The sequence below is a fragment of the Phocoena sinus genome, chromosome 5, assembly GCF_008692025.1.
Source record: "Phocoena sinus isolate mPhoSin1 chromosome 5, mPhoSin1.pri, whole genome shotgun sequence".
Taxonomy (NCBI): domain Eukaryota; kingdom Metazoa; phylum Chordata; class Mammalia; order Artiodactyla; family Phocoenidae; genus Phocoena; species Phocoena sinus.
The window spans coordinates 9035624-9059190 of NC_045767.1; positions in this window are offsets into that span (position 1 = coordinate 9035624).

Consider the following 23567-nt stretch of genomic DNA (forward strand, 5'->3'; position numbering starts at 1 on the left):
AGGAGTTAGTGACTTAGCATTCTGAGGGATTCTGAGTAAAAACATAAAATATTAAAATAAAAGTGGGTATTAGATATTTTCAGAGTTTAAGAAATATCTGAATATGCAAAAACAGAAATCCTCAACACAAGAGAAAATCAGTAAAGTTATATGCACCCTTAAATGGATTATATCATATTTTAAAATAGAAAACAGACTATTGTGCATGGTTTCTTGTATCTTACATTTTCTACTTGGTTATCACTGCTGTATAGGAGCACTATAAATTTGCACTATATAGTTTATATTAGTAATCTTATTAAATTGTTTTTTTATTTCTGGTATTCATAAATTATGTTGAAGTTTCTATATAAATAACTACATTACCTAGAAGCAACAACAAATTTTCAGTATCTTTTCAAATCCATATGGAATTTAATATCCAACTCATGCCTTACTTCAATGACTAGGACATCCAATAAGAATAACAATGCACATATTTTTATTGTTCCTGATGTTACTTGGGATGCCTGTGAATTTCAATATTAAGTATGATATCTGCTAAAAGATTTTATAGGTAGTAAAGAATAAATGCAACCCAAGTTGTGCAAGACCTTTATACAAAAAAATTGTAGAGTATTGATAAAGAAAAAAAGGATGTCTATAATTAGAGAGACTGAAAATATTAAGGACACCCTTTTTCTTGTAGACAATCTATTGATATAAATCCAGTGCCAATCTCATCAACACATCAATGAGATATTATTACAGAACTTGAAAAAGTGATTCCAAAATTCACATGGAAGACGAAGGCAATTGTAAGAAGACAGGAGTAGAACATATCTAACCAAGCAAGGATGGAAGATTACTATAGAAGAATATAATTTTGACATAGGTATAAATTATAAATCAGTGAGACAGAGAAAAGGTCATATATAGACACATAAGTACATTTAAATATTTGCCATATGTCGTATATGATATGTGAGGTAAGAGGCATCACAAATCATTAAATTGTGTGTGGATAGTGCGTATCTGTCACATACAAATACATATATACACACATACATATATAGCACATATAAGTACATATATACACAATTGGATCTCTACCTCACATCATACAGTAAAAGATTCCAAGTGGATTAACATATAAATAAGAAAAATAAAAACTTAAGTTACTAGATTAAAATACAGAAGAATATCTCAGTGATCTCACCATAGGGAAAGATTTAGGAAATAATACATAAACAGCAGAAAATGTAAAGGGAAATATTCATTTATTCATTCATTCAACAAATATTAAGCAAGTGCTATGTTCCAGAAATTCTTCTAGATGCTAAGAATGCAGCAGTTAATGCAAAATGTCCTCTATTTATAAAGTTTAAATTTTTGTAGTTAATTTTTAACTATCGAAAAGAACATACAAATGCAGAATAAGACATTTGAAACATATCACACAAAGAGTTAAGATGCTCAATTTAATTTTTTAAATTAAAAAATAGAAAAACCAAAACAAACACAAGTGATTGCAGGATATTCACCATTTGCTCCCTTCCATCCATTTTTTATCTTTCTCCGCAATTTTCCTATGTCAGGACAATGAACTTTACGGATGGCATCGAGGTGCTCTTTTGCTCTCTAGCTTCATATTTGGGTTTGGTCAATGGGATCCATTAGCAGGAGAATGAAAGGTAATGAGGAGAGGAGGACAAGGTATTTATTTTCCTGTCTACACTGCCTGCTTGGACAATTTGTTTTAACTGCATTCCTCTATAAAAGGCAAATCATTTGTAAGATAGGTATCTCTTACAACACTTTCCATGTTCTAGAAATCATTTACTCCATCAGATCTGCCAGTATTAACAGCTCCTTGATGTTGACAGCCCCAGGGTGCTTCAACACTTCATGCTGACTTGGTTCAACACCACCCTCTTCTTTGTAAAATGGTCCTTTCTTAAACTTAGTTATATCATATGAGTATACCATCTGTTTTCTGTTAGAAACCTGACTGATATAATTGAAAATAAAAATGAACAGAAAAGTAAATCTGAATTGTCAATATGCTTTTACAAAATCAAATTAAGCTCAGTTGAAATCAGAGAAATGTAACACAAAACAACCAATATTTGGCATTTCCAACCCACTAGAAAGGTAACAATTTAAAACATCTGATAATAGACTTTGTGCTGGCAAAGATATGGGAATGTTTTCTGGCAAGGATATAAAACATATAATCATTTTAGTGAGCAATTTGGACATATAGAGCAAAGTTTTATATATATATATATATATATATATATGTATATACACAAACACATATACACACACTCCGTATGTCAACATCTATATTTTATAAATACACTTTATATATATGTATATATATATATGTATATATAAACATTTGTGTATACCCAAGGAGATATATTCCTTAGAAAAATTATTGCTTATGTATAGGATATTTATTTCAACTTTGTTACATAAAACTATGTTTAAAAACTAATTGTTCATCAGTTAGAAAATGGAAATATAAATTTTATAATATTAATGAAATGGAACACTATAAGCAGTTTAAGCATTTCAGGTTTCTAAGAAAAAAAACACGCTATTAAGGAAAGACAGGGCTTCCCTGGTGGCGCAGTGGTTGAGAGTCCACCTGCCGATGCAGGGGACACGGGTTCGTGTCCCGGTCCGGGAGGATCCTACATGCCGCGGAGCGGCTGGGCCCGTGGGCCATGGCCGTTAAGCCTGCATGTCTGGAGCCTGTGCTCCACGGCGGGAGAGGCCACAGCAGTGAGGGGCCCGTGTACCGCAAAAAAAAAAAAAAAAAAAAGACAAATAACATAACTGGAATATTTTGAAAGATCATCACTGATAGCTAGAATAAAGGCAACACCACTGATGGCACAACATAGAGATGGAAGAACCGACCTGTGTCTCTGATTATATAGTTCAACCATGGGTCTGTCAAGTCTGAAGCCTGTTGTAACTCTGGACTTCAGAGTTGTTGGGTCCAAAACAATATCTTTATTGACTATATCAATTTAATTTAAATGTTCAGTAAGCTTTCATCCAAAAATATTCCAACATACAAATGAAAATAAATCAAATATTTATAGTAATCAAATAAATTTTTTTAAATGGCATTATTCATGAATCCAACTAAAATTTTTAAAACAATAATTTTTGTAGCCAGTTGTTGGCTTGGAAAACTTTATACATTAGAGTCACACTTCCTGTTTGTTCTACTCCTTCGGTATTATCTTGGCTAGCTTTAGCTAGTTTTGGCCCTTTGTTTTCCTTGCAAATATGGAATTAACTTGCCAATCTTCAGAAAAATCCCAGTAAGAATGTGCAGTACGATTGCATTACATTTACACATATAAAATATTGGAAGAAGTAACATCTTTACATTAGTGAGTCTTTTTCTATTTTTAAAAATTTTTTATGGGAGGATAGTTGATGTACAATGTTGTGTTAGTTTCATGTGTATAGCAAAGTGAATCAGTTATACACATAAATACTTTTTTTTAAGATTCTTTTCCTATACAGGCCATGACACAGTATTGAGTAGAATTCCCTGTGCTCTACAGTAGATTCTTATTAGTTATCTATTTTATATATAGTAGTGTGTATATGTCAATCCCTATCTCCAATTTATCCCTCTCCCCACTTATTCCCTGGTAACCATAAGTTTTTCTATATCTGTGACTCTACTTCTGTTTTGTAAATAAGTTCTTTTGTACCGTTTTTTTTAGGTTCCACATATAAATGATATCATATGATATTTGTCTTTTTGTGTCTGACTTAATTCACTCAGTATGACAATCTCTAGGTCCATCCATGTTGCTGCAAATGGCATTATCTTGTTCTTTTTTATGACTGAGTAGTGAGTCTTCTAATATCATAACTTGGTTTATCCATCATTTATTTAGATTTTCTATAATTTTCTCAAAATTGTTTCATATTTGTCTCTAACAGATCCTTGATACATGTTTTATTAAATGTATTCTTATGTGCTTAATGTCTTTAATGCTCTTTATTTCATTTTATTTATTTTATTTGGCTGTGCCAGGTCTTAGTTGCGGCACGCGGAATCTTCACTTCTGCGTGTGGGATCTTCATGGCAGCATGCGGAAGCTTTTTTAGTTGCAGCACATGGGATCTTTAGCTGCAGCTTGTGGGATTTTTAGTTGCGGAATGTGGGCTCTTAGTTGCAGAATGCAGGATCTAGTTCCCTTACCAGGGATCAAACCCAGGCCCCCTGCATTGGGAGTATGGAGTCTAAACCACTGGACCACCAGGGCAGTCCCTGTGATGCCCTTTATATTGGATCATTTGAAAAATACATTTTCTATTTTTCTGCTTATGTATGAAAATGCACAGTTTATGTACAGACTTTATAACTAACAAATTTCATAATTCACTTATTAATTCTAACGTTTGATCTGTAATTTTAAAATATTTTAAGTACATAACTACGTCATTTGTAAATGATGAGATTTTTTTACTTTGCAATTTACGCAAATACATTTTCTTGCTTTATTTCATTGCCCAAGATCTCCAGAATAGTATTAAGCAGAGGTGCAGTAGTAGGTTTTCAACATTTACACAGTTGGCTGATGTTAATTGAAGACACACTTCATTAGCTTGAAGAGGCTGCCTTTTCTTAGTGCTTTTTTCCCCTCATAAATACATATTGGATTTTATTACATTATTTTTCTGCACCAATCGAGAGAATCATGATTTTTCTCATTTATTAGTCATACTGATTTTAAATATTGCTTGCTAATTTTTATTTACATATTATTATTTTTCAACTCAATTTTTTTTTTCCTTTTACTTTCCTGGAGCTTCTATGTGTTTCTTTTTCTAAACTTTTGGGACAGATACTTACTACTGATTTTCAGCTTTTCTCTAATATATATAATTAAAACAGTAAATTCCCTCTAAGCAGAGTACTGGCTTCATTTAAAATTTTTAATCTGCGGCATTTTTAATATCATTCAGTTAAAAATATTTTCTTATTAACTTTATTATTTCTCTTTTGCTTCACAGGTTGGTAGGAAATGCATTACATAATTTCAAAATATAAATAAATTTTCTAGCTTTCTTTGCTTTTGAATTCTAGCCCACAAAATATATAATAAATGATTTAAATAATTTGAAACAGTTGAGAACTGCTTTATGGCCCAACAGTTGATTAATTACGGAAAACATTCTCAGTGACGTTAAAAATGAAAAGCAAAAAATTGTTTTTTACTTGTGCTTCTCATAAATTCCATATAATTACTAAATTTTATTATATGCATTTTTTTATCATTTACTGAAAGAGGTTAGCATTTCACAGTATCTTTGGCTTTGTCTGTTTCACCTTTAAGTTTGTTAGATTTTACTTTTCATAGTTTGAATCAATATTAAATGTAGACAAATTTAGAATTAGTTATTATTTGCTTCAATCATCTTTTTTATCATCATGCCATACCAAAGTATTTCCAAAGTATTCTTTATCATTAAAGCTTAATAACAATATATTGGGCTTCCCTGGTGGCGCAGTGGTTGGGAGTCTGCCTGCCGATGCAAGGGACGTGGGTTCGTTCATTCGTTTTAAATTTTATTTAAAATTTATAAATAATTTGTATTTCTTAGTTTTTCTTCTATATTTCCCATCATTTTGTCTTTCCAAACTCCAATGTAGGTATTTTATATCATACAGTATTTTAATTCTCTTTCTTTAGCTATGTTTAATCTGCTATTAAACCCATCAGGTATGTATTAATTTCAGGTCTTCTTCTCAATTTTGTAATATATATTGGATTCATTTTAACAGTTTCCAGTTATTTACCCCAGAATTTCCATCTGGAAACTTAATTACTGAAATATTTAATTGTAGTTATTTAGAAGTCATAATCTGATGACTCCATAAACCCTATCTCTGTATTTTTGTCTATTTTGTTTACTGACTTTTGGAAATATATTTTTTCCCTTATGCTTTGTTATTTTTCATTGTGTTCCAGATATTTTGTCCTCTGTGCTACAGTAGTTTCCTGAAGATGTGAAAAACTATTTTTACATATTAGTTGAATGTTTCCAGTCATGCTTAAGATTGTTATTCTACAGGTATATCTGTAAAGCAGGGTATTTCCCAAGTACAAATTTTATATTTAAAGAACGATGTAATAGTCACTGTTTTGAGATACGTTAGCTATTTGACGAAATGTAATGACAAAGAAATTAGAATGCCATATACACAGTGTTCTATATTAGTATTAATCAGTGAGTTGCAGTAAAAGGGAGGGTGGTAGAAGAGGAATACGAAAATATTTTGATAAGCAAATTTAAATGGACTTCTTTTATCACTGAGATTCTCTAAGATATTAATATGGGAATGAATAAGTATCCAAAAAATCATTATTTACAAATATTAACATATTTACTGGCATAAAAATTTATATCAATCGAACAACCTACAGGATACATTTCCAAACCATAAACTGTTAGGTATAGATGGATGAACTTGAGAGAACATCTATTTCATTATGTGAATTGGGTTGATTAAATTTAAGATCAAATAAGGGGTCTTGTTAGCAACTGTTTTCCAGTGTAGGAATAGTTGTTCATAGGAAGATACTGCCCATCTGTTGTCTTGCTCCACTGAGAATAAAACAAAGCATTTGAAACTCATGTTTGAGAAAGAGAGTTTCAGGTTAGTTGTAAGAAATAACTTATTGACATTAAGAGTTGTTTAAACACAAAAATGCACTACCAAGGGAATTTATAAAATGTCTTTCTCTGAACATCAGTAAGAATAAGCCAGACAACCATCTGTCTCAGTGGTTCAGTTTGTGGCCCTGCCTGAAAGCACAGTATTGGATTATAAAGCCTCTGATGTTAGCTTCTATTTTTTTTTTTCTAACATCTTTATAGCAGTATAACTGCTTTACAATGGTGTATTAGTTTCTGCTTTATAAGAAAGTGAATCAGCGATACATATACATATATCCCCATATCTCCTCCCTCTTGTGTCTTCCTCCCACCCGCCCTAGCCCACCCGTCTACGTGGTCACAAAGCACTGAGCTGATCTCCTTGTGCTATGTGGCTGCTTCCACCTAGCTATCTATTTTACATTTGGTAGTATATATAGGTCCATGCCACTTCGTCCCAGCTTACCCTTCCCCTTCCCCATGTCCTCAAGTCCATTCTCTATGTCTGCATCTTTATTTCTGTCCTGCCCCTAGGTTCTTCAGAACTTTTTGCCTATGTTTTCCTCTAAGAGTTTTATAGTATCTTGCCTTACATGTAGGTCTTTAATCAATTTTGACTTTACTTTTGTGTATGGTGTAGGGACAGTTCTAATTTCATTCTTTTACATGTAGCTGTCCAGTTTTCCCAGCACCACTTATTGAAGAGGTTGTCTTTTCTCCATTGTATTTTCTTGCCTTCTTTATCAAAGATAAGGTGACCATATGTGTGTGGGTTTATCTCTGGGCTTTCTATCCTCTTCCATTGATCTATATTTCTGTTTTTGTGCCAGTATCATACTGTCTTGATTACTGTAGCTTTGTAGTATAGTCTGAATTCCAGGAGCCTGCTTCCTCCAGCTCCGTTTTCCTTTCCCAAGATTACTTTGGCTATTTGGGGTCTTTGGTGTTTCCATACAAATTGTGAATTTTTTCGTTCTAGTTCTGTGAAAAATGCCATTACTAGTTTGATAGGGGTTGTACTGAATCGGTAGATTGCTTTAGGTAGTAGAGTCATTTTCACAATGTTGATTCTTCCAATCCAAGAACATGATATATCTCTCCATCTATTTGTATCATCTTTAATTTCTTTCAACAGTGTCTTATAATTTTCGGCATACAGGTCTTTTGTCTCCTTAGGTAGGTTTACTCCTAGGTATTTTATTCTTTTTGTTGCAGTGGTAAAAGGGAGTGTTTCTTTAATTTCTCTGTCAGATTTTTCATCATTAGTGTATAGGAATGCAAGAGATTGCTGTGCCTGCTACTTTACCAAATTCGTTGATTAGCTCTAGTAGTTTTCTGGTAGCATCTTTAGGATTCTCTATGTATAGTATAATGTCATCTGCAAACAGTGACAGCTTTACTTCTACTTTTCTGATTTGGATTCTTTTTCTTTCTTTTTCTTCTGTGATTGCTGTGGCTAAAACTTCCAAAACTATGTTGAATAATAGTGGCAAGAGTGGACAAACTTGTCTTGTTCCTGATCTTAGACAAAATGGTTCCAGTTATTCACCATTGGGAATAATGTTGGCTGTGGGCTTCTCATATATGGCATTTAATATGTTGAGGTAAGTTCTCTCTATGCTTACCTTCTGGAGGGTTTTTATGATAAATGGGTGTTGTATTTTGTCGAAAGCTTTTTCTGTGTCTACTGAAATGATCATATGGTTTTTCTCCTTCAATTTGTTAATATGGTTAATCACATTGATTGATTTGTGTATATTGAAGAATCCTTGCATTCCTGGGATAAGCCCCACTTGATCATGGTATATGATCCTTTTAATGTGCTGCTGGATTCTGTTTGCTAGTATTTTGTTGAGGACTTTTGCATCTCTGTTCATCAGTGATATTGGACTATAGTTTTCTTTGTGACATCTTTGTCCGGTTTCGGTATCAGGGTGCTGGTGGCCTCACAGAATGCATTTAGGAGTGTTCCTCCCTCTGCTATATTTTGGAAGAGTTTGAGAAAGACAGGTGTTAGCTCTTCTCTAAATGTTTGATAGAATTCGCCTCTGAAGCCATCTGGTCCTGGACTTTTGTTTGCTGGAAGATTTTTTATCACAGTCTCAATTTCAGTGGTTGTGATTGGTATGTTTATATTTTCTATTTCTTCCTGGTTCAGTCTTGGAAGGTTGTGCTTTTCTAAGAATTTGTCTATTTCTTCCAGGTTGTCCATTTTTAGGCATATTGTTGCTTGTAGTAATCTCTCATGATCCTTTGTATTTCTGCAGTTTCAATTGTTACTTTTCCTTTTTCATTTCTAATTCTGTTGACTTGAGTTGTCTCCCTTATTTTCTTGATAAGTCTGGCTAATGGTTTATCAATATTGTCTTCTCAATGAACCAGCGTTTATTTTTATTGATCTTTGCTACTGTTTTCTTCATTTCTCTTTCATTTATTTCTGATCTGATCCTTATGATTCCTTTCCTTCTGCTAACTTTGGGATTTTTTGTTCTTCTTTCTCTAATTGCTTTCGGCTTAAGTTTAGGTTGTTTATTTGAGATGTTTCTTGTTTCTTGAGGTAGGATTGTATTGCTATAAACTTCCCTCTTACAACTGCTTTTGCTGCATCCCATAGATTTTGGGTTGTCGTGTTTTCATTGTCATTTGTTTCTCCGTATTTTTTTGATTTTCTCTTTGACTTCTTCAGGGATCTCTTGGTTATTAGGTAGTATATTGTTTAGCCTCCATGTGTTTTTATGTTTTACAGATTTTTTCCTATAATTGATATCTAGTCTCACAGCATTGTGGTTGGAAAAGATATTTGATAAAATTTCGATTTTCTTAAATTACCAAGGCTTGATCTGTGACCCAAGATATGATCTATCCTGGAGAATGTTCCATGAGCACTTGAGAAGTGTATTGTGTTGTTTTAGGATGGAATGTCCTCTAAATATCAATTAAGTCCATCTTGTTTAATGTACCATTTAAAGCTTGTGTTTATTTTCAGTATGGATGATCTGTCCATTGGTGAAAGTGGGGTGTTAAAGTCCCCTACTATGATTGTGTTACTGTTGATTTCCCCTTTTATTGCTGTTAGCATTTGCCTTATATATTGTGGTGCTCCTATGTTGGGTGCATAAATATGTACAACTTTTATATCTTTTTCTTGCATTGACCCCTTGGTCATTACTTAGTGTCCTTCTTTATCTGTTGTAATAGTCTATTTTAAAGTCTATTTTATCTGATATGAGAATTGGTACATCAGCTTTCTTTTGATTTCCATTTGCATGGAATATCTTTTTCCATCCCCTCACTTTCAGTCTATGTGTCCATAGGTCTGAAGTGGGTCTCTTGTAGACAGCATATATATGGGTCTTGTGTTTGTATCCATTCAGTCAGTCTATGTCTTTTGGTTGGAGCATTTAATCCATTTACATTTAAGGTAATTATCAATATGTATGTTCCTATTACCATTTTCTTAGTTGTTTTGGGTTTGTTGTTGTAGGTCTTTTTCTTCTCTTGTGTTTCCTGCCTAGAGAAGATCCTTTAGCATTTGTCGTAAAGCTGGTTTGGTGGTGCTGAATTCTCTTAGCTTTTGCTTGTCTCTAAAGGTTTTAATTTCTCCGTCAAATCTGAATGAGATCCTTGCTGGGTAGAGCAATCTTGGTTGTTGGTTTTTCCCTTCCATCACTTTAAATATGTCCTGCCACTCCCTTCTGGCTAGCAGAGTTTCTGCTGAAAGGTCTGCTGTTAACCTTATGGGGATTCCCTTGTATGTTATTTGTTGTTTTTCCCTTGCTGCTTTTAATATTTTTTCTTTGTATTTAAGTTTTGATAGTTTGATTAATATGTGTCTTGGCACGTTTCTCCTTGGATTTATCCTGTATGGGACTCTCTGCCCTTCGTGGACTTGAATGACTACTTCTTTTCCCATATTAGGGAACTTTTCAACTATAATCTCTTCAAATATTTTCTCAGTCCCTTTCTTTTTCTCTTCTTCTGGGACCCTTATAATTTGATATTTGGTGTGTTTATTGTTGTCCCAGAAGTCTCTAAGAATGTCCTCAATTCTCTTTATTCTTTTTTCTTTATTCTCCTCTGCCGTAGTTATTTCCACTATTTTATCTTCCAGGTCACTTGTCCATTCTTCTGCCTCTTATTCTGTTATTGATTCCTTCTAGAGAATTTTAAATTTCATTTATGGTGTTGTTCCTCATTGTTTGCCTGCTCTTTGGTTCTTCTAGGTCCTTTTAAAACTTTTCTTATATTTCCTCCATTCTATTTCTAAGATTTTGGATCATCTTTACTATCATTACTCTGAATTCTTTTTCATCATTACTCTGAATTCCTATTTCCTCTTCATCTGTTTGGTCTGGCGGGTTTTTACCTTGCTACTTCATCTGCTGTTTTTCTGTCTTCACATTTTGTTTCACTTGCTGTGTTTGGGGTCTCCTTTTCGCAGACTGCAGGTTCGTAGTTCCCACTGTTTTTGGTGTCTGCCTGCAGTGGCTACGGTTGGTTCAGTGGGTTGTGTTAGCTTCCTGATGGGGGGGACTAGTGGCTGTGTTCTGGTGGATGAGGCTGGATCTTGTCTCTCTGGTGGGCAGGACCATGTCTGGTGGTGTGTTTTGGGGTGTCTGTGATGTTATTATGATTTGAGGCAGCCTCTTTGCTAATGGCTGGGGTTGTTTCCTGTCTTGCTAGTTGTTTGGCATAGGGTGTCCAGCACTGTAGCATGCTGGTCGTTGAGTGGAGCTGGGTCTTAGCATTGAGATGGAGATCTCTGGGAGAGCTTCTGCTGTTTGAAATTACGTGGAGCTGTGAGGTCTCTGGGGTACCAATGTCCTGAACTCAGTTCTTTCCTCAGAGCCACAGGCCTGACACCCAGCTGGAGCACCAAGACCCTGTCAGCCACAGAGGCAGCTATGTGGGTAGTTTCTTGTCTTTTGGTAAGTCTGAGGTGTTATGCCAGCGTTCCTTAGGTGTTCTGTAGTTTCTCCACATATAGATGTATTTCTGTTGTATTTGTGGGGAGGAAGGTGATTGCCATGTCTTACTCCTCCAACATCTTGAAGGTCTCCCTGATAGCTTCTATTTTATAAAGATGTATACAACATGAAATCAGCAGAGAGAAAAAATATAATATAAAGGGAGTTCTCTGAATAAAAGATATACTCTAAGAGGAATCCTAGCATTAAAAATAACAAAAATAATAACAGAAATAAGAGGTCATTTTAATAACCTTAAATAATAAAATGCCTATATTTTAAATCTACCATTTAAAGATTTTCAACAGACATGTATACACTGGTGTATAAAACTGATGACTAATAACCTGCTGTATAAAAAAATAAATAAAATTCAAAAATTAAAGGTTTTCAACAAACATTTGCCAATTTAACTACCACCTAAGACAGAGAATATTATCATCACCCCAGGAAGTTCTTCTCATGCACCACTATTATCACCAACTTCCAGGCAACCACCAATCTGAATTAAATCACTGTATCTTTATCTTGCCTGTTCTCAAAACTTCATGTATATTATATACTCATGTATATTCATATTGTATATTATTAATATTCTAAATATTATGTGCTCACATATGCATATATGTTTTGTCATTCCATTTGTTCAACACAACTGTCTGAAATTTATCTGTTTATTTGTATTAATATTTTGTTCTTCTCGTTGCTGAGCAGTATTCCATTGATTGACTAAAGCACACTTTGATTATCCATTAACCTGTTGATGGGCATTTGGGTTGTTTCTGGTCTTTGTCTATTACGAGAAAATCAGCTCTAAATATTGCTATTGTACACATTTTTGGGGAATATATATGTTTTCTTTTCACTTGAGTAGACCTCTAGATGTGGAATTGCTTGGGTTATATAGTAATTGTATGTTTAACTTTACAGGTAAATGCTACACACACATGCCAAACACACATAGGAAAGTAGTTTTCCATCTTACACGTTCACCTACAGTATAGAAGAGCTTCAGTTGTTCTGCATCCTTGTCAACATTTTTTATTTTCAATCTCTGATTCTAGCTGTTCTAGAAAATGACTGGCACTTCCCCATTAACTACTAATTTTGGGCACCGTTTTATGTTTTTTTAATTTTATTTATTTACTTTTGGCTGTGTTGGGTCTTCGTTTCTGTGCATGGGCTTTCTCTAGTTGCGGCGAGTGGGGGCCACTGTTCATCACAGTGCGCAGGCCTCTCACTGTCACGGCCTCTCTTGTTGTGGAGCACAAGCTCCTGATGCGCAGGCTCAGTAGTTGTGGCTCATGGGCCTAGTTGCTCCGCGGCATGTGGGATCTTCCCAGACCAGGGCTTGAACCCGTGTCCCCTGCATTGGCAGGCAGATTCGCAACCACTGTGCCACCAGGGAAGCCCCGCTTTTTATGTTTTTATTTGGCATTTCTAACTATGCTTTTCTGAAGTGGCTACCCTCTTTTGCACATTATTTGTATTTGTATTATTCATTTGTAGTTTTATATATATTCGTGCTGAAGCCTTGTCAGACATAAGTAACTGAGGTATTTTTCCCACTCTGTGCCTTGCATTTTCATTTTCTTATCACTGTCTTTTGTTGAGGAGTTTTAAATTTTTTTTTTTTTTAATTTTAAGTCCAAATCATCAATTTTTTTTTTATTAATAAAGATTCTTATGAGACAGGCTGGGACCTGGGACCCTCTGCTGCAGTGCTGCAATGCTTGCACCTGGATACACCTCTCCTTGAGCAACAAAATACGAAGAAACTATATGGGACTAAAAATAACTGCATGCATGCACAGTTGGGGCAAATTCTGGACCCAAAAGATACAAAGAGACCAAAAAACCGAACTACCAATTTTGAAGAGCCTGGAGCACAAACAGCGTGTCGGGAGCCAAAGCAGGTACTGAGCATGCCCCCTGCACACACCACCACCCAAGGGATGGACAAACCACCTAAGCCACACCTCTGGCCTGACTCCTGGACATACCCCTACCCTCACCCCACATAAGAAACAAGCTTGCCCCCCCTTGGGAGCAAGCAAGGGAACCTGTTGTTTGTTCCCACCGCCACCTGCTGCAGCAGGGGCCCCAATAAAGACTTGCCTGAATTTCTTGCCTGAATTTCTTGTCTGGCCTCTAGTCAATTTCTATTCATTGGGGAAGGCCAAGAACCCTGGTCGGTAACCCTTATGTCCCTAAGACCATTATTAATTATATACAACAACATGGATGACTATTGAGAACTACAATAGAATCCCTAAGTATGATTTTGGATTGGTCTATTTTGCCCTTTATTTCTGTTCCCTGATTGCTTCCTGTGTTTTGAAGGTCTGTTATTAAGTGCATATGTACTCTGATTGTCATGTGCTCCTGAAGTCTACACTTTTTCATTATGAAATGTTATTTTATGTTTCCGTAATGCTCTTTGTATTGAGATCTATTTTTTAAATATATATTAATAAAGCCTCATCAGTTTTCTTGTGCTTACTAATTACAAAATAATTTTTTTCCTGATCACTAACTCTTAAGTTATCCTTTTGGGACACAAGGGAGGCCTGGGAGACTAAAGCAAAAGCCTTTTACTTCAAAGGAAAGGAACACAGGGGCCTGAATATGGTTTCATGACCATCTACTTTCCTACTAAATAAATACTTGACATCATTTAGGCAAAAAAATCTAGATCCTTTACTAAACTTCTTGGATATTTTTATCAAGGTATAATTTCTTGTTTAAAGAAAAGAAATCTATACTTTTTGAGGAAGGTGAGTAATGAAAAGTATAATCTTCCTCTATAAATACAGGTTATTATTCTCCCTAAGGATTAATGAGAACTCTTGATAATATCTGTTATTATAATAATGAAAATAAATATTTAAGTATCTAAGACTATTACATATATAACTCAGTCAACACAACAGTACATATCTTTGGTTCAGATAATTTTTTTTCTTTTTCTGAACTTTAAAAAAGGCCAAAATAAAATATTTTTAACTATTTATTTTGTACTTCATAAGAATAAATTGTCTTTAAACTTGAGGAGTAAAAACTGGATATAACAAATTTCATTCCACATTTTTATTTTAAAGTATTCCGGATAGGGAGGATTTAACAGTGCGTAACATTTTCTCCCACAAGTGCACTCTTGCAGTATATCAAGCTTTTAATTGTTAAGGGAAGCTAAATAAGGGATAAGCTAACAGTTTTAAATGGATATAAAATGCTATGTAGATATCAACTTTAAAAATGAATCATTGATGTGTGTCTTCTTTTCATTTTTGCAATTAATTTTAGCTTTTGAAGTTATCTGGCATTTAATTTAAGTCCACAGAGTACAAACTTATGCATTAACTTGAAGACAGACCCATATTTAGCACAAACAAGGTCAGAAGATCAACAGGATTAGAGACAAATGTTAATTTCAAACGTATAAACTCAACTTTATTGGGGCTTTTAAACCAACTTGCACATTTGCTCCTAATCAAAGGCTTTAATTTAATCATCAGAGACTGTAAGGTGCTTTTCAATTCTGCCTCTCATACGGAAGAGACTAGCATTTATTGTAATAGTTTCAGCAAAAATTCAGATGAATCTAAAATAGAAATCCAGAGACCCTAGGAGTTTTGATGAAAAATATACCTCTTTGAAGTGAATGGCAATAGGAACTGAGACAAAGAAGCCTGAGCAATCATTTTGAATCTACTGTTTTTCTGCAATAAGCGGGATGAAAGGAAATCGAAAAGAGAGAAGATATACATATAAATATGGCTGATTCACTTTGCTGTACAGCAGAAACTGACACAGCAGTGTAAAGCAACTGTACTTCAATAAAAAAAAAAAATTCATCTCAAAAAAAAAAAAAAAAGAGGAAAGGAGAGTTCTAATGTGAATGCATATTTAAAGCTCAAACTGTGCCCGGTAACTTACAAGTCCCATAAGGTAGAAATAAAATGATACATCAGGAACACCATATTTGTTTTGCTGAATTCCAGGGAAGCAGCAGATATGGAAACAACTTGCTGACAGCCCCTTCTGCTGAGCATCTTGCAGGAACACTGAGGGACTAGGATGACTGATAGTGAAGTTTAGAGGTCACAAGCCAAAAATCCACTGCATGTTACATACTGAACTCCCCAAATTTGCACATGTGACCCATGAAGAGGCATGAAGAGTAGTCACGTCTGGCAGAGAACTCTCAGAACTTACAAACTGCTTTACACCAATTATTTCTCAGCCCCTCTCCCTCTTATTCTCTTGTACCATAAATATCTCACTCAACAGCTAATAGGCAGAGAGATCTGAGCATTGTTTCCTGTCTCCTTGTTTGGCTTCCCTGCAATAAAGCCTTTTCTTTCTGCAATAGACCATTGCCTTGGTATTTGGTCTTTTCATTGTGCTGATGGCAATAGCCCACTTGTTCCATTACAAAGTGAGCTACAGGTTGAACAGATCAGGACAGAATGAGGCAGAACTGGAAACCCTAACCCTAGGTGAGTTTTCTTTGGTGATATTTCCTGCTATATTCTTACATCAACTCTCATAAACTGTGAAGTAGCAAAAAGATATCTTCATTATCAATCCATTTGACTAGCTTCACTATTGAATTTGATTTTGAGACTTTTAAACTAATTATCAGACAACTAATCAACTTTGCAGCTGAAAATGCTAGAACCAGTTTTACTCTCAACATACTGATTAGATAAATCTTCAGATAGTCTATACAGATAGGGCAAAATACTGGAGAGTAAAATGCTAGTCAAAAGCTATTTTACAAGCATTATCTTATTTAATCATCTAAATATCCATATAAAATATGTATTATATTTTTTGTTATAAGGAAGAATATTTGTTCAAGGTGAGGCAGCTTCAAAAGGATGACAACTGATGTTCTTGATCGTTGATGCACTGAATTTCTGAAAATGTGATTATTAATGCTCCCGTGTATGCTTACTGGTTTCCTCACCTTCTGACTTTACTGGCACCTCACTTGTTTTCCTATAAACTTCAGAATTGTTCAAAATACTTTCAGAAACACCTTAAATTAAGTAGTGTTCTCAAGTGGGCCTATACTTTTATCATAAAAATCCATTTCAAAATTCTCTTTAAGGAACAAAAATTATTAACACTGCCCCCAAAAAATAATGTTTTTCATGATGTATGATATCTAATGGATTTAACAGGGCCAGTATCTTGATTGATACAGAGATAATTCAGAAAGGCATTACAAAAGAAAACCTCCAGAAACATGCTTCACTTAGAAACTACATTTTCAATTTCCTTTTCAAGTATTTATATTTATGAATCTTGTAGAAAACAATAACCCCGCTCACATTCACAGTGAGCTCTTTTATTCATTAGTTACGATCGCTGAACAGTGTTTTCTGGTCTCATCAGCCACTTGCATTTCCTGAGTAAATGCAAAACCATATAAATGAGCAAACAGATAAAGAAAATGTAAATGGCAACAGAAGATGCCATAGATTAAGGAATAATCATGGATAAATAACACAAGGAATGTTCAAGGCTGCCCAATGCGTTAGCTGAATGTGTTAGTAAATAGTCAACATACAATTACTTTTCTGTACTTAATAACAGAAATGCATTCAGGAGAGTAAGACTATGCTTCGACTTTCTTGCTTTTAGCTTTGTACAAAGGTTGTGTTTTGGTGGACTTTCCATGTTTTTGATACCAAAAATGTATATCTTCTTAATCTTAAAATCTGATTTTTTTTTTTAGAATTTTCCTCACTTGGTGTTTATGAAATTTTTCCTCTCATTAGTTAAAAATTTATATAAGATTATCTTTTACCTGAGACAATATTCTGTATGAGAAATATTTTTATTGTTAAATTCACTCTAACACACAAATACTAATATTTTTCACTTTCTTTTTAGAGAATAAATATGTACTACATCTAAGTGGAGGCCACTGGAACTAACTATATGAATTAATGACAAGAATGTAACTCTAGAGTTGAATTTTTAGAGCTAAAGCATGAATTGAAAATACATCATTGTCTCTAAAATATGAGCAATAAGGCTTATAAATGACATATGAGAAATTCAATAGAAGTAGTATTTAGGAATGTACCACTTTAATAACAAAATGAAATAAGTAATCTACCCATATAGTTTTATGTATTATATGATAAATATTTCCCATGTGTATGAATAAATATCATGTAATATTTTCACTCTATGTTTTTCTAAGTTCAAATTATAAAAGGCCTGAAAATATGCCAATTTGGTTAAATTATTAAGTATCTCAGTACTATATTCACTTGAAAAATAAGATAATTTTCTACAATATACTCCATTTGCCTTGTTACATATATAAAAAACTCCTACTTAAGTTCATTCCTCATGTGAAGCAGGAGAAATCCACTATTAAAATAAGATGATGTTTAGTATCTATCGCTACAGTATATAATTGCGCTAAAGTGAACAGAACAGTTTCCTTTCAGTTTTTATATTTATAACCTCAGTGCAATTTGGTATTGTTGAAGCCAAAGGCCACCAAGAACATATCTATGGTCAAAACAAGGTAAGGTTCATTGAACTTGCAGTAGTTGGGGAGAATGCAATCAAAGGAAAAATAGAACATCTTGGTAAGAAGTAGTTCAGAGGTGATTATGATAGAATTTGAGCTTGGAGTAGACAATTCTATGGAGGGTTTAAGGAATAGGGTCCAGTTTTGGACTGGATGCTACCAGAAAGCAGAAACAATTTGGCAAATGAGACTCATGGTATTTTTGGATGGGAGAGGATCAAAGCTGGGGACAGGTTTGTCATTAGTAAGGAAGCAGTTATAGGTCATGCTGAAAGAAGATAATCATTGTTGTGGTTGAAGAGTGTCCTTATCTCTGTTTTGTTTCACCACAATCATAGAGTGGCTTGCCTGATCATTTTTAAATATTCTCTGAAGACTGTTTATGTTCAGTTGGGAATATCAAAGCCTTACTTGCTAGCTGCTAAGGCCATTTCTTCACATTCTTAAGGTAGAATTAAGTACAAGAAAAATATCCCAAGCCTTTTCTGAGATTTATTATTACAGATGTGTTCTAAATTATTCTAAACAGCAATAGAAAACAGTAAAACTAATGAATTTTTTTTGGCTTCTGGAAGTACAAACTAGTCCTCACTTTGCATGGTAATACAAGACTGTAAAAATATCCATGCAAGCTGACACTGTACAAAGTGATCTTAATTATAAACGGAAAAATAAAATTGTTCTCTGATCTTTAAAAAATTTTGTCAAAACATTAAAAACTTTATTGTTGGTTATAAATGTATAATGAAATAAAACAAATTGTAAAATTAATATTTAGTGCACTATAATTTGAAACATCAGAAACATGACAAATTAAAGTGTTTTATTTCCTTGGAGAAAGTTATCAAGAGTAGTTTTAACAGTGCTTTTGTCCTTTCCTTCTCATTGTACAACTTACAGCATAAGAAACTTTTCTATGCCTTGGTGAATTGTCGTACTCCTTTCTAAGACTGTATCAGTTTCCAACATTTTATCCTTTGTGTTTTCAATATTGTGAAGTATCTCCAAGAGTTTTTTTTGCCAGTGACACTTCCTTTCTGACATATTCATTCTTTTCATCACAACCACTTTCCCATTTGTGTCAGTAAGGCTGTCTTTGCTAATACCCAGAGGCTGTATACGTAGAGACTCTCCCACTGCAGCAGTATCACATTCTCACAGTTTGAAATTTCTTCTATAACTTTGTTGACATTCAAGTCTAATTTCACTTCCAGTGTTATCAGCTTTGTTTCTTTGCTTCATTTTTATCTTTAGTGACCAATTCCCTCTTTCGATTTTCCATATCTGTAATCTGTGTGTTAATCATTGGGAGACAAAACAGGAACATAACTACAAACTTGCCTATCTGTGTATGAAGCAACAGTTGTGCAATAACCAATCACCAACAGACTTTGAAAGAAGTATTGTGGTTGGTCTCTGATCATAATGTATTATATCTATTAGTTGCACAGTGATTTGTGGACAGAAGTGTTTGTAGCCAAGTTATACTTTATGCAACTACTCTTAGTTAATATAGCTTGGTAACTAAAATTTGAACCATGTAGTTAGGGGCCTGTTTGTTTTCTTTAAAACTAAGCCATGGTAACTGAAATGCATGCATAGCAGAACCATGCAAAAAGAGAACTATCTGTATTTAGATATTTCTAATGATCTAGCACTTGGTATGTTTTCAATTATTTTTATAAAAAGTCATCCATGTGCCATGGTTGTATATAATACCATAACTATGGTTACTTTATTGAGATGAGAAGAAAGCTCATTAAGAATTTAATATCTTCCTGTGCATTATGTATGAAAGAATACATTTGCTATAGATTATAGAAAATCAAATAAAATAAATATTAAAAGCTATATTACTCCACATAATAAGAAGATAGAGTGGTTCTATGGTTGATTAGTAAAATGGCTTGATGTCATTATACATGGACTCAAGTTTCTTCTATATTTTCCACTCTAACATTATAGCTACTAGCTTTGTCCTTAGGTTAGTACCCCTTGTATCAGTTTCATAGGACTGCCATAACTTGCATGCAATTCTGTTTATCCCATTCAGAGCAAAAAGAGACCAAGATTTTTTATGTGTCTCTCATCAAGGAACATTTCCCAGAAACCCACCAGAGGAATTTTTCCTTACCTCGTTAGCTAGAATGCTCTATATACCTTTGTCTATATTTATCACTGATAAGGGAAATGAACCCTGATGGTAGGGTTTGTGTCTAGTCTCCTTGAAAGCTCATAGCCATGCATGCTGAGGAGCCTGGATACCAGAGCACATTCAGGACTCCACTGGGAAAGAGCAAAAAGATGGGAATGGAGGTTGGCTAGACAGCCAACATTGCCAGTTCTGCTTATTTTCCAACTCTTTGTATTCACTTAACCTTAGCAGATTTGCAGTAGCGTAGTCTGGTCTGAAGAACATAAATTTTGGAGATCAAATTTGCATCTTTTATTTACCAACTGTGAGACCTAAGCTCTCTGAACTCACATTCTTTTTTGAAACAATTCTTAATTACTTTACATAATTCTCATGAAAATTAAAAGCCCAAGAAATAAGTTTCTGGAACATTCAACTTATATAATAAATCACAATTAATAAGTACACTTCCACTATACCAGGTATTAATTCCTGGGATCACCTTCATGATCTTCCTCTTTTTAACATGATGCCACTGTATTGTTTTCCATTTTGAGAATGCTTTAACAAGAGGCATTTCAAAAAACGCCTCCAGCTTTACTGAATTCAAATATTGATCACCACACCTACATTATTTCCACCATCTTAATAATCCTCCTCACTCCTGTCATAATAAGATTGATCAGACTTCTTCAACTTCAGTTCCCACTAGCCTCACAGTGAGACAATAGAAAATACATATATTGGTCTCTGCCCCCAGTTCCTGGCACAGAGCTCCTAAAACCTTTGTAATTTCCTAAGTGATAAGAATACTAGAAGCATCTCTTTTTCTAATATTTGACCTTTCACCTTGTACCTGACACACAGCTCCTGAAACCCCTGTAAATCCCTAAGAGCACCAGGAGTATCTTTTGTTCTAATAAGGCAATTCTAGGTGGGCTCCTGGATGGGGACTGGTCACCAGAAAGACCAAGTTATGAAAAGAAGATGGGAATTTTCAGCCTCAATCCCTATTCTGTGGAGAGGGGAGATAAATTGGAAATTAAGTTAATAGTTGATAATGTTTACATGAGAAATCTTCCATAAAAATCCAAACAGTAGAGGATTCAGAGAGCTCCTAGGATGGGGAACACATCCACACTAGAAGGGTGATGCATCTCAACCCCACTGGACAGAAATTCCTGTGTTCAGGACCCTTCAGACCTTGTCCTGTGTATCTTGTCATCTGGTTGTTCATCTGTATTCCTTATCATATTCTTTAATAAACTGGTAAACATGCTTGCCTGAGTTCTGTGACCTGCTCTAGCAAATAACTTGATCCAAGAGGGAGGAGGTTATGGGAACCTCTGATTGGTAGCCAAGTCTGACAGAAGTTTTGAGTAACTTGAGGACCTACTACTTTGTGGTTGGCATCTGAATTGGGGAGGAGTCTTGTGGACTGAGTCCTTAACCCACAGGGTCTGATGCTAATTCCAGGTAGATAGTGTCAGAATTGTATTTAACTCTAGGACACCAGCTGGTGTCACAGAATTGCTTGCTGTTGGGGAAAACCTCCATGCATTTGGAGACCAGTGTCAGAAATGAAGTGGTCTATGAGAGTAGAAAAGAAGACACACAGAAAAGACCTATAGTAGAAAAGAACTGGTTTTTCCCCCATGTAGGAGTTGGAAAACAGGTTTCCCCAACACAACCACATATATTGTCAGTTTATAAAAGACTACCCTTTTATCACCACCCAAGCTAATGCTCAGTAGTGTTATAGGCAGGTTCAAGGGACGTTTCTGCTAAGAACATGCTTCTCAGCATTTTCTTCAAGGCCTGTCCCAAGCATTTCCTTCCTGCAGCCTTCACAGATTATTTCAGTTGACACTGATCCCTACTAGGAGCACAATAGATCTGTTTTCTTGATTATACATTTTGGTTCTTGATTATATTTGAACCTCTGTTTATATTAAACAGAGTGCTCTGTGATAAAGGCCAAACTAATATATAAGGTACTCCATGCCCATATGATCAGGTACATCTCACCTTTGAATGAGGGAATAAGGAAATTTTGGTGGAAAGAGAGCCTCAGAAGACAATTGAGTTTCAACAGGTAGAGTGACTGCATAGAGAAAACTACTTAAAAAAGAATGTAGCTTAGAAAACCTTAAGTTCTACCACCAGGTACTTCAACACACTTTGGTTAAGACCCTTTTATTTATTATTATTATTTTTACATATTTATTGGAGTATAACTCCTTTACAGTGGTGTGCTAGTTTCTGCTTTATAACAAAGTGAATCAGTTATATATATACATATATCTCCATATCTCCTCCCTCTTGCATCTCCCTCTCACCCTCCCTATCCCACCCCTCTAGGTGGTCACAAAGCACCGAGCTGACCTCCCTGTGCTATGCAGCTGCTTCCCACTAGCTACCTATTTTACATTTGGTAGTATATATAAGTCCATGCCACTCTCTCACTTTGTCCCAGCTTACCCTTCTCCCTCCCCGTCTGCTCAAGTCCATTCTCTATCAGGTCTGCGACTTTAATCCCGTCCTGCCCCTAGGTTCTTCATGACTTTTTTTTTTTTTTTTTTAGATTCCATATATATGTGTTAGCATACAGTATTTATTTTTCTCTTTCTGACTTACTTCACTCTGTATGACAGACTCTAGGTCCATTCACCTCACTACAAATAATTCAATTTCATTTCTTTTTATGGCTGAGTAATATTCCATTGTATATATGTGCCACATCTTCTTTATCCATTCACCTGTTGATGGACACTTAGGTTGCTTCCATGTCCTGGCTATTGTAAATAGAGCTGCAATGAACATTGTGGGACATGACTCTTTTTGAATTATGGTTTTCTCAGGGTATATGCCCAGTAGTGGGATTGCTGGGTTGTATGGGAGTTCTATTTTTATTTTTTAAGGAACCTCCGTACTGTTCTCCATAGTGGCTGTATCACTTTACATTCCCACCAACAGTGCAAGAGGGCTCCCTTTTCCCCACACCCTCTCCAGCATTTGTTTGTAGATTTTTTGTTGATGGCCATTCTGATTGGTGTGAGGTGATCTGCATTTCTCTAATGATTAGTGATGTTGAGCATCCTTTTATGTGTTTGTTGGCAATCTGTATATTGTCTTTGGAGAAATGTCTATTTACGTCTTCCACCCATTTTTGGATTGGGTTGTCTTTTTGATATTGAGTTGCATGTGCTGCTTGTAAATT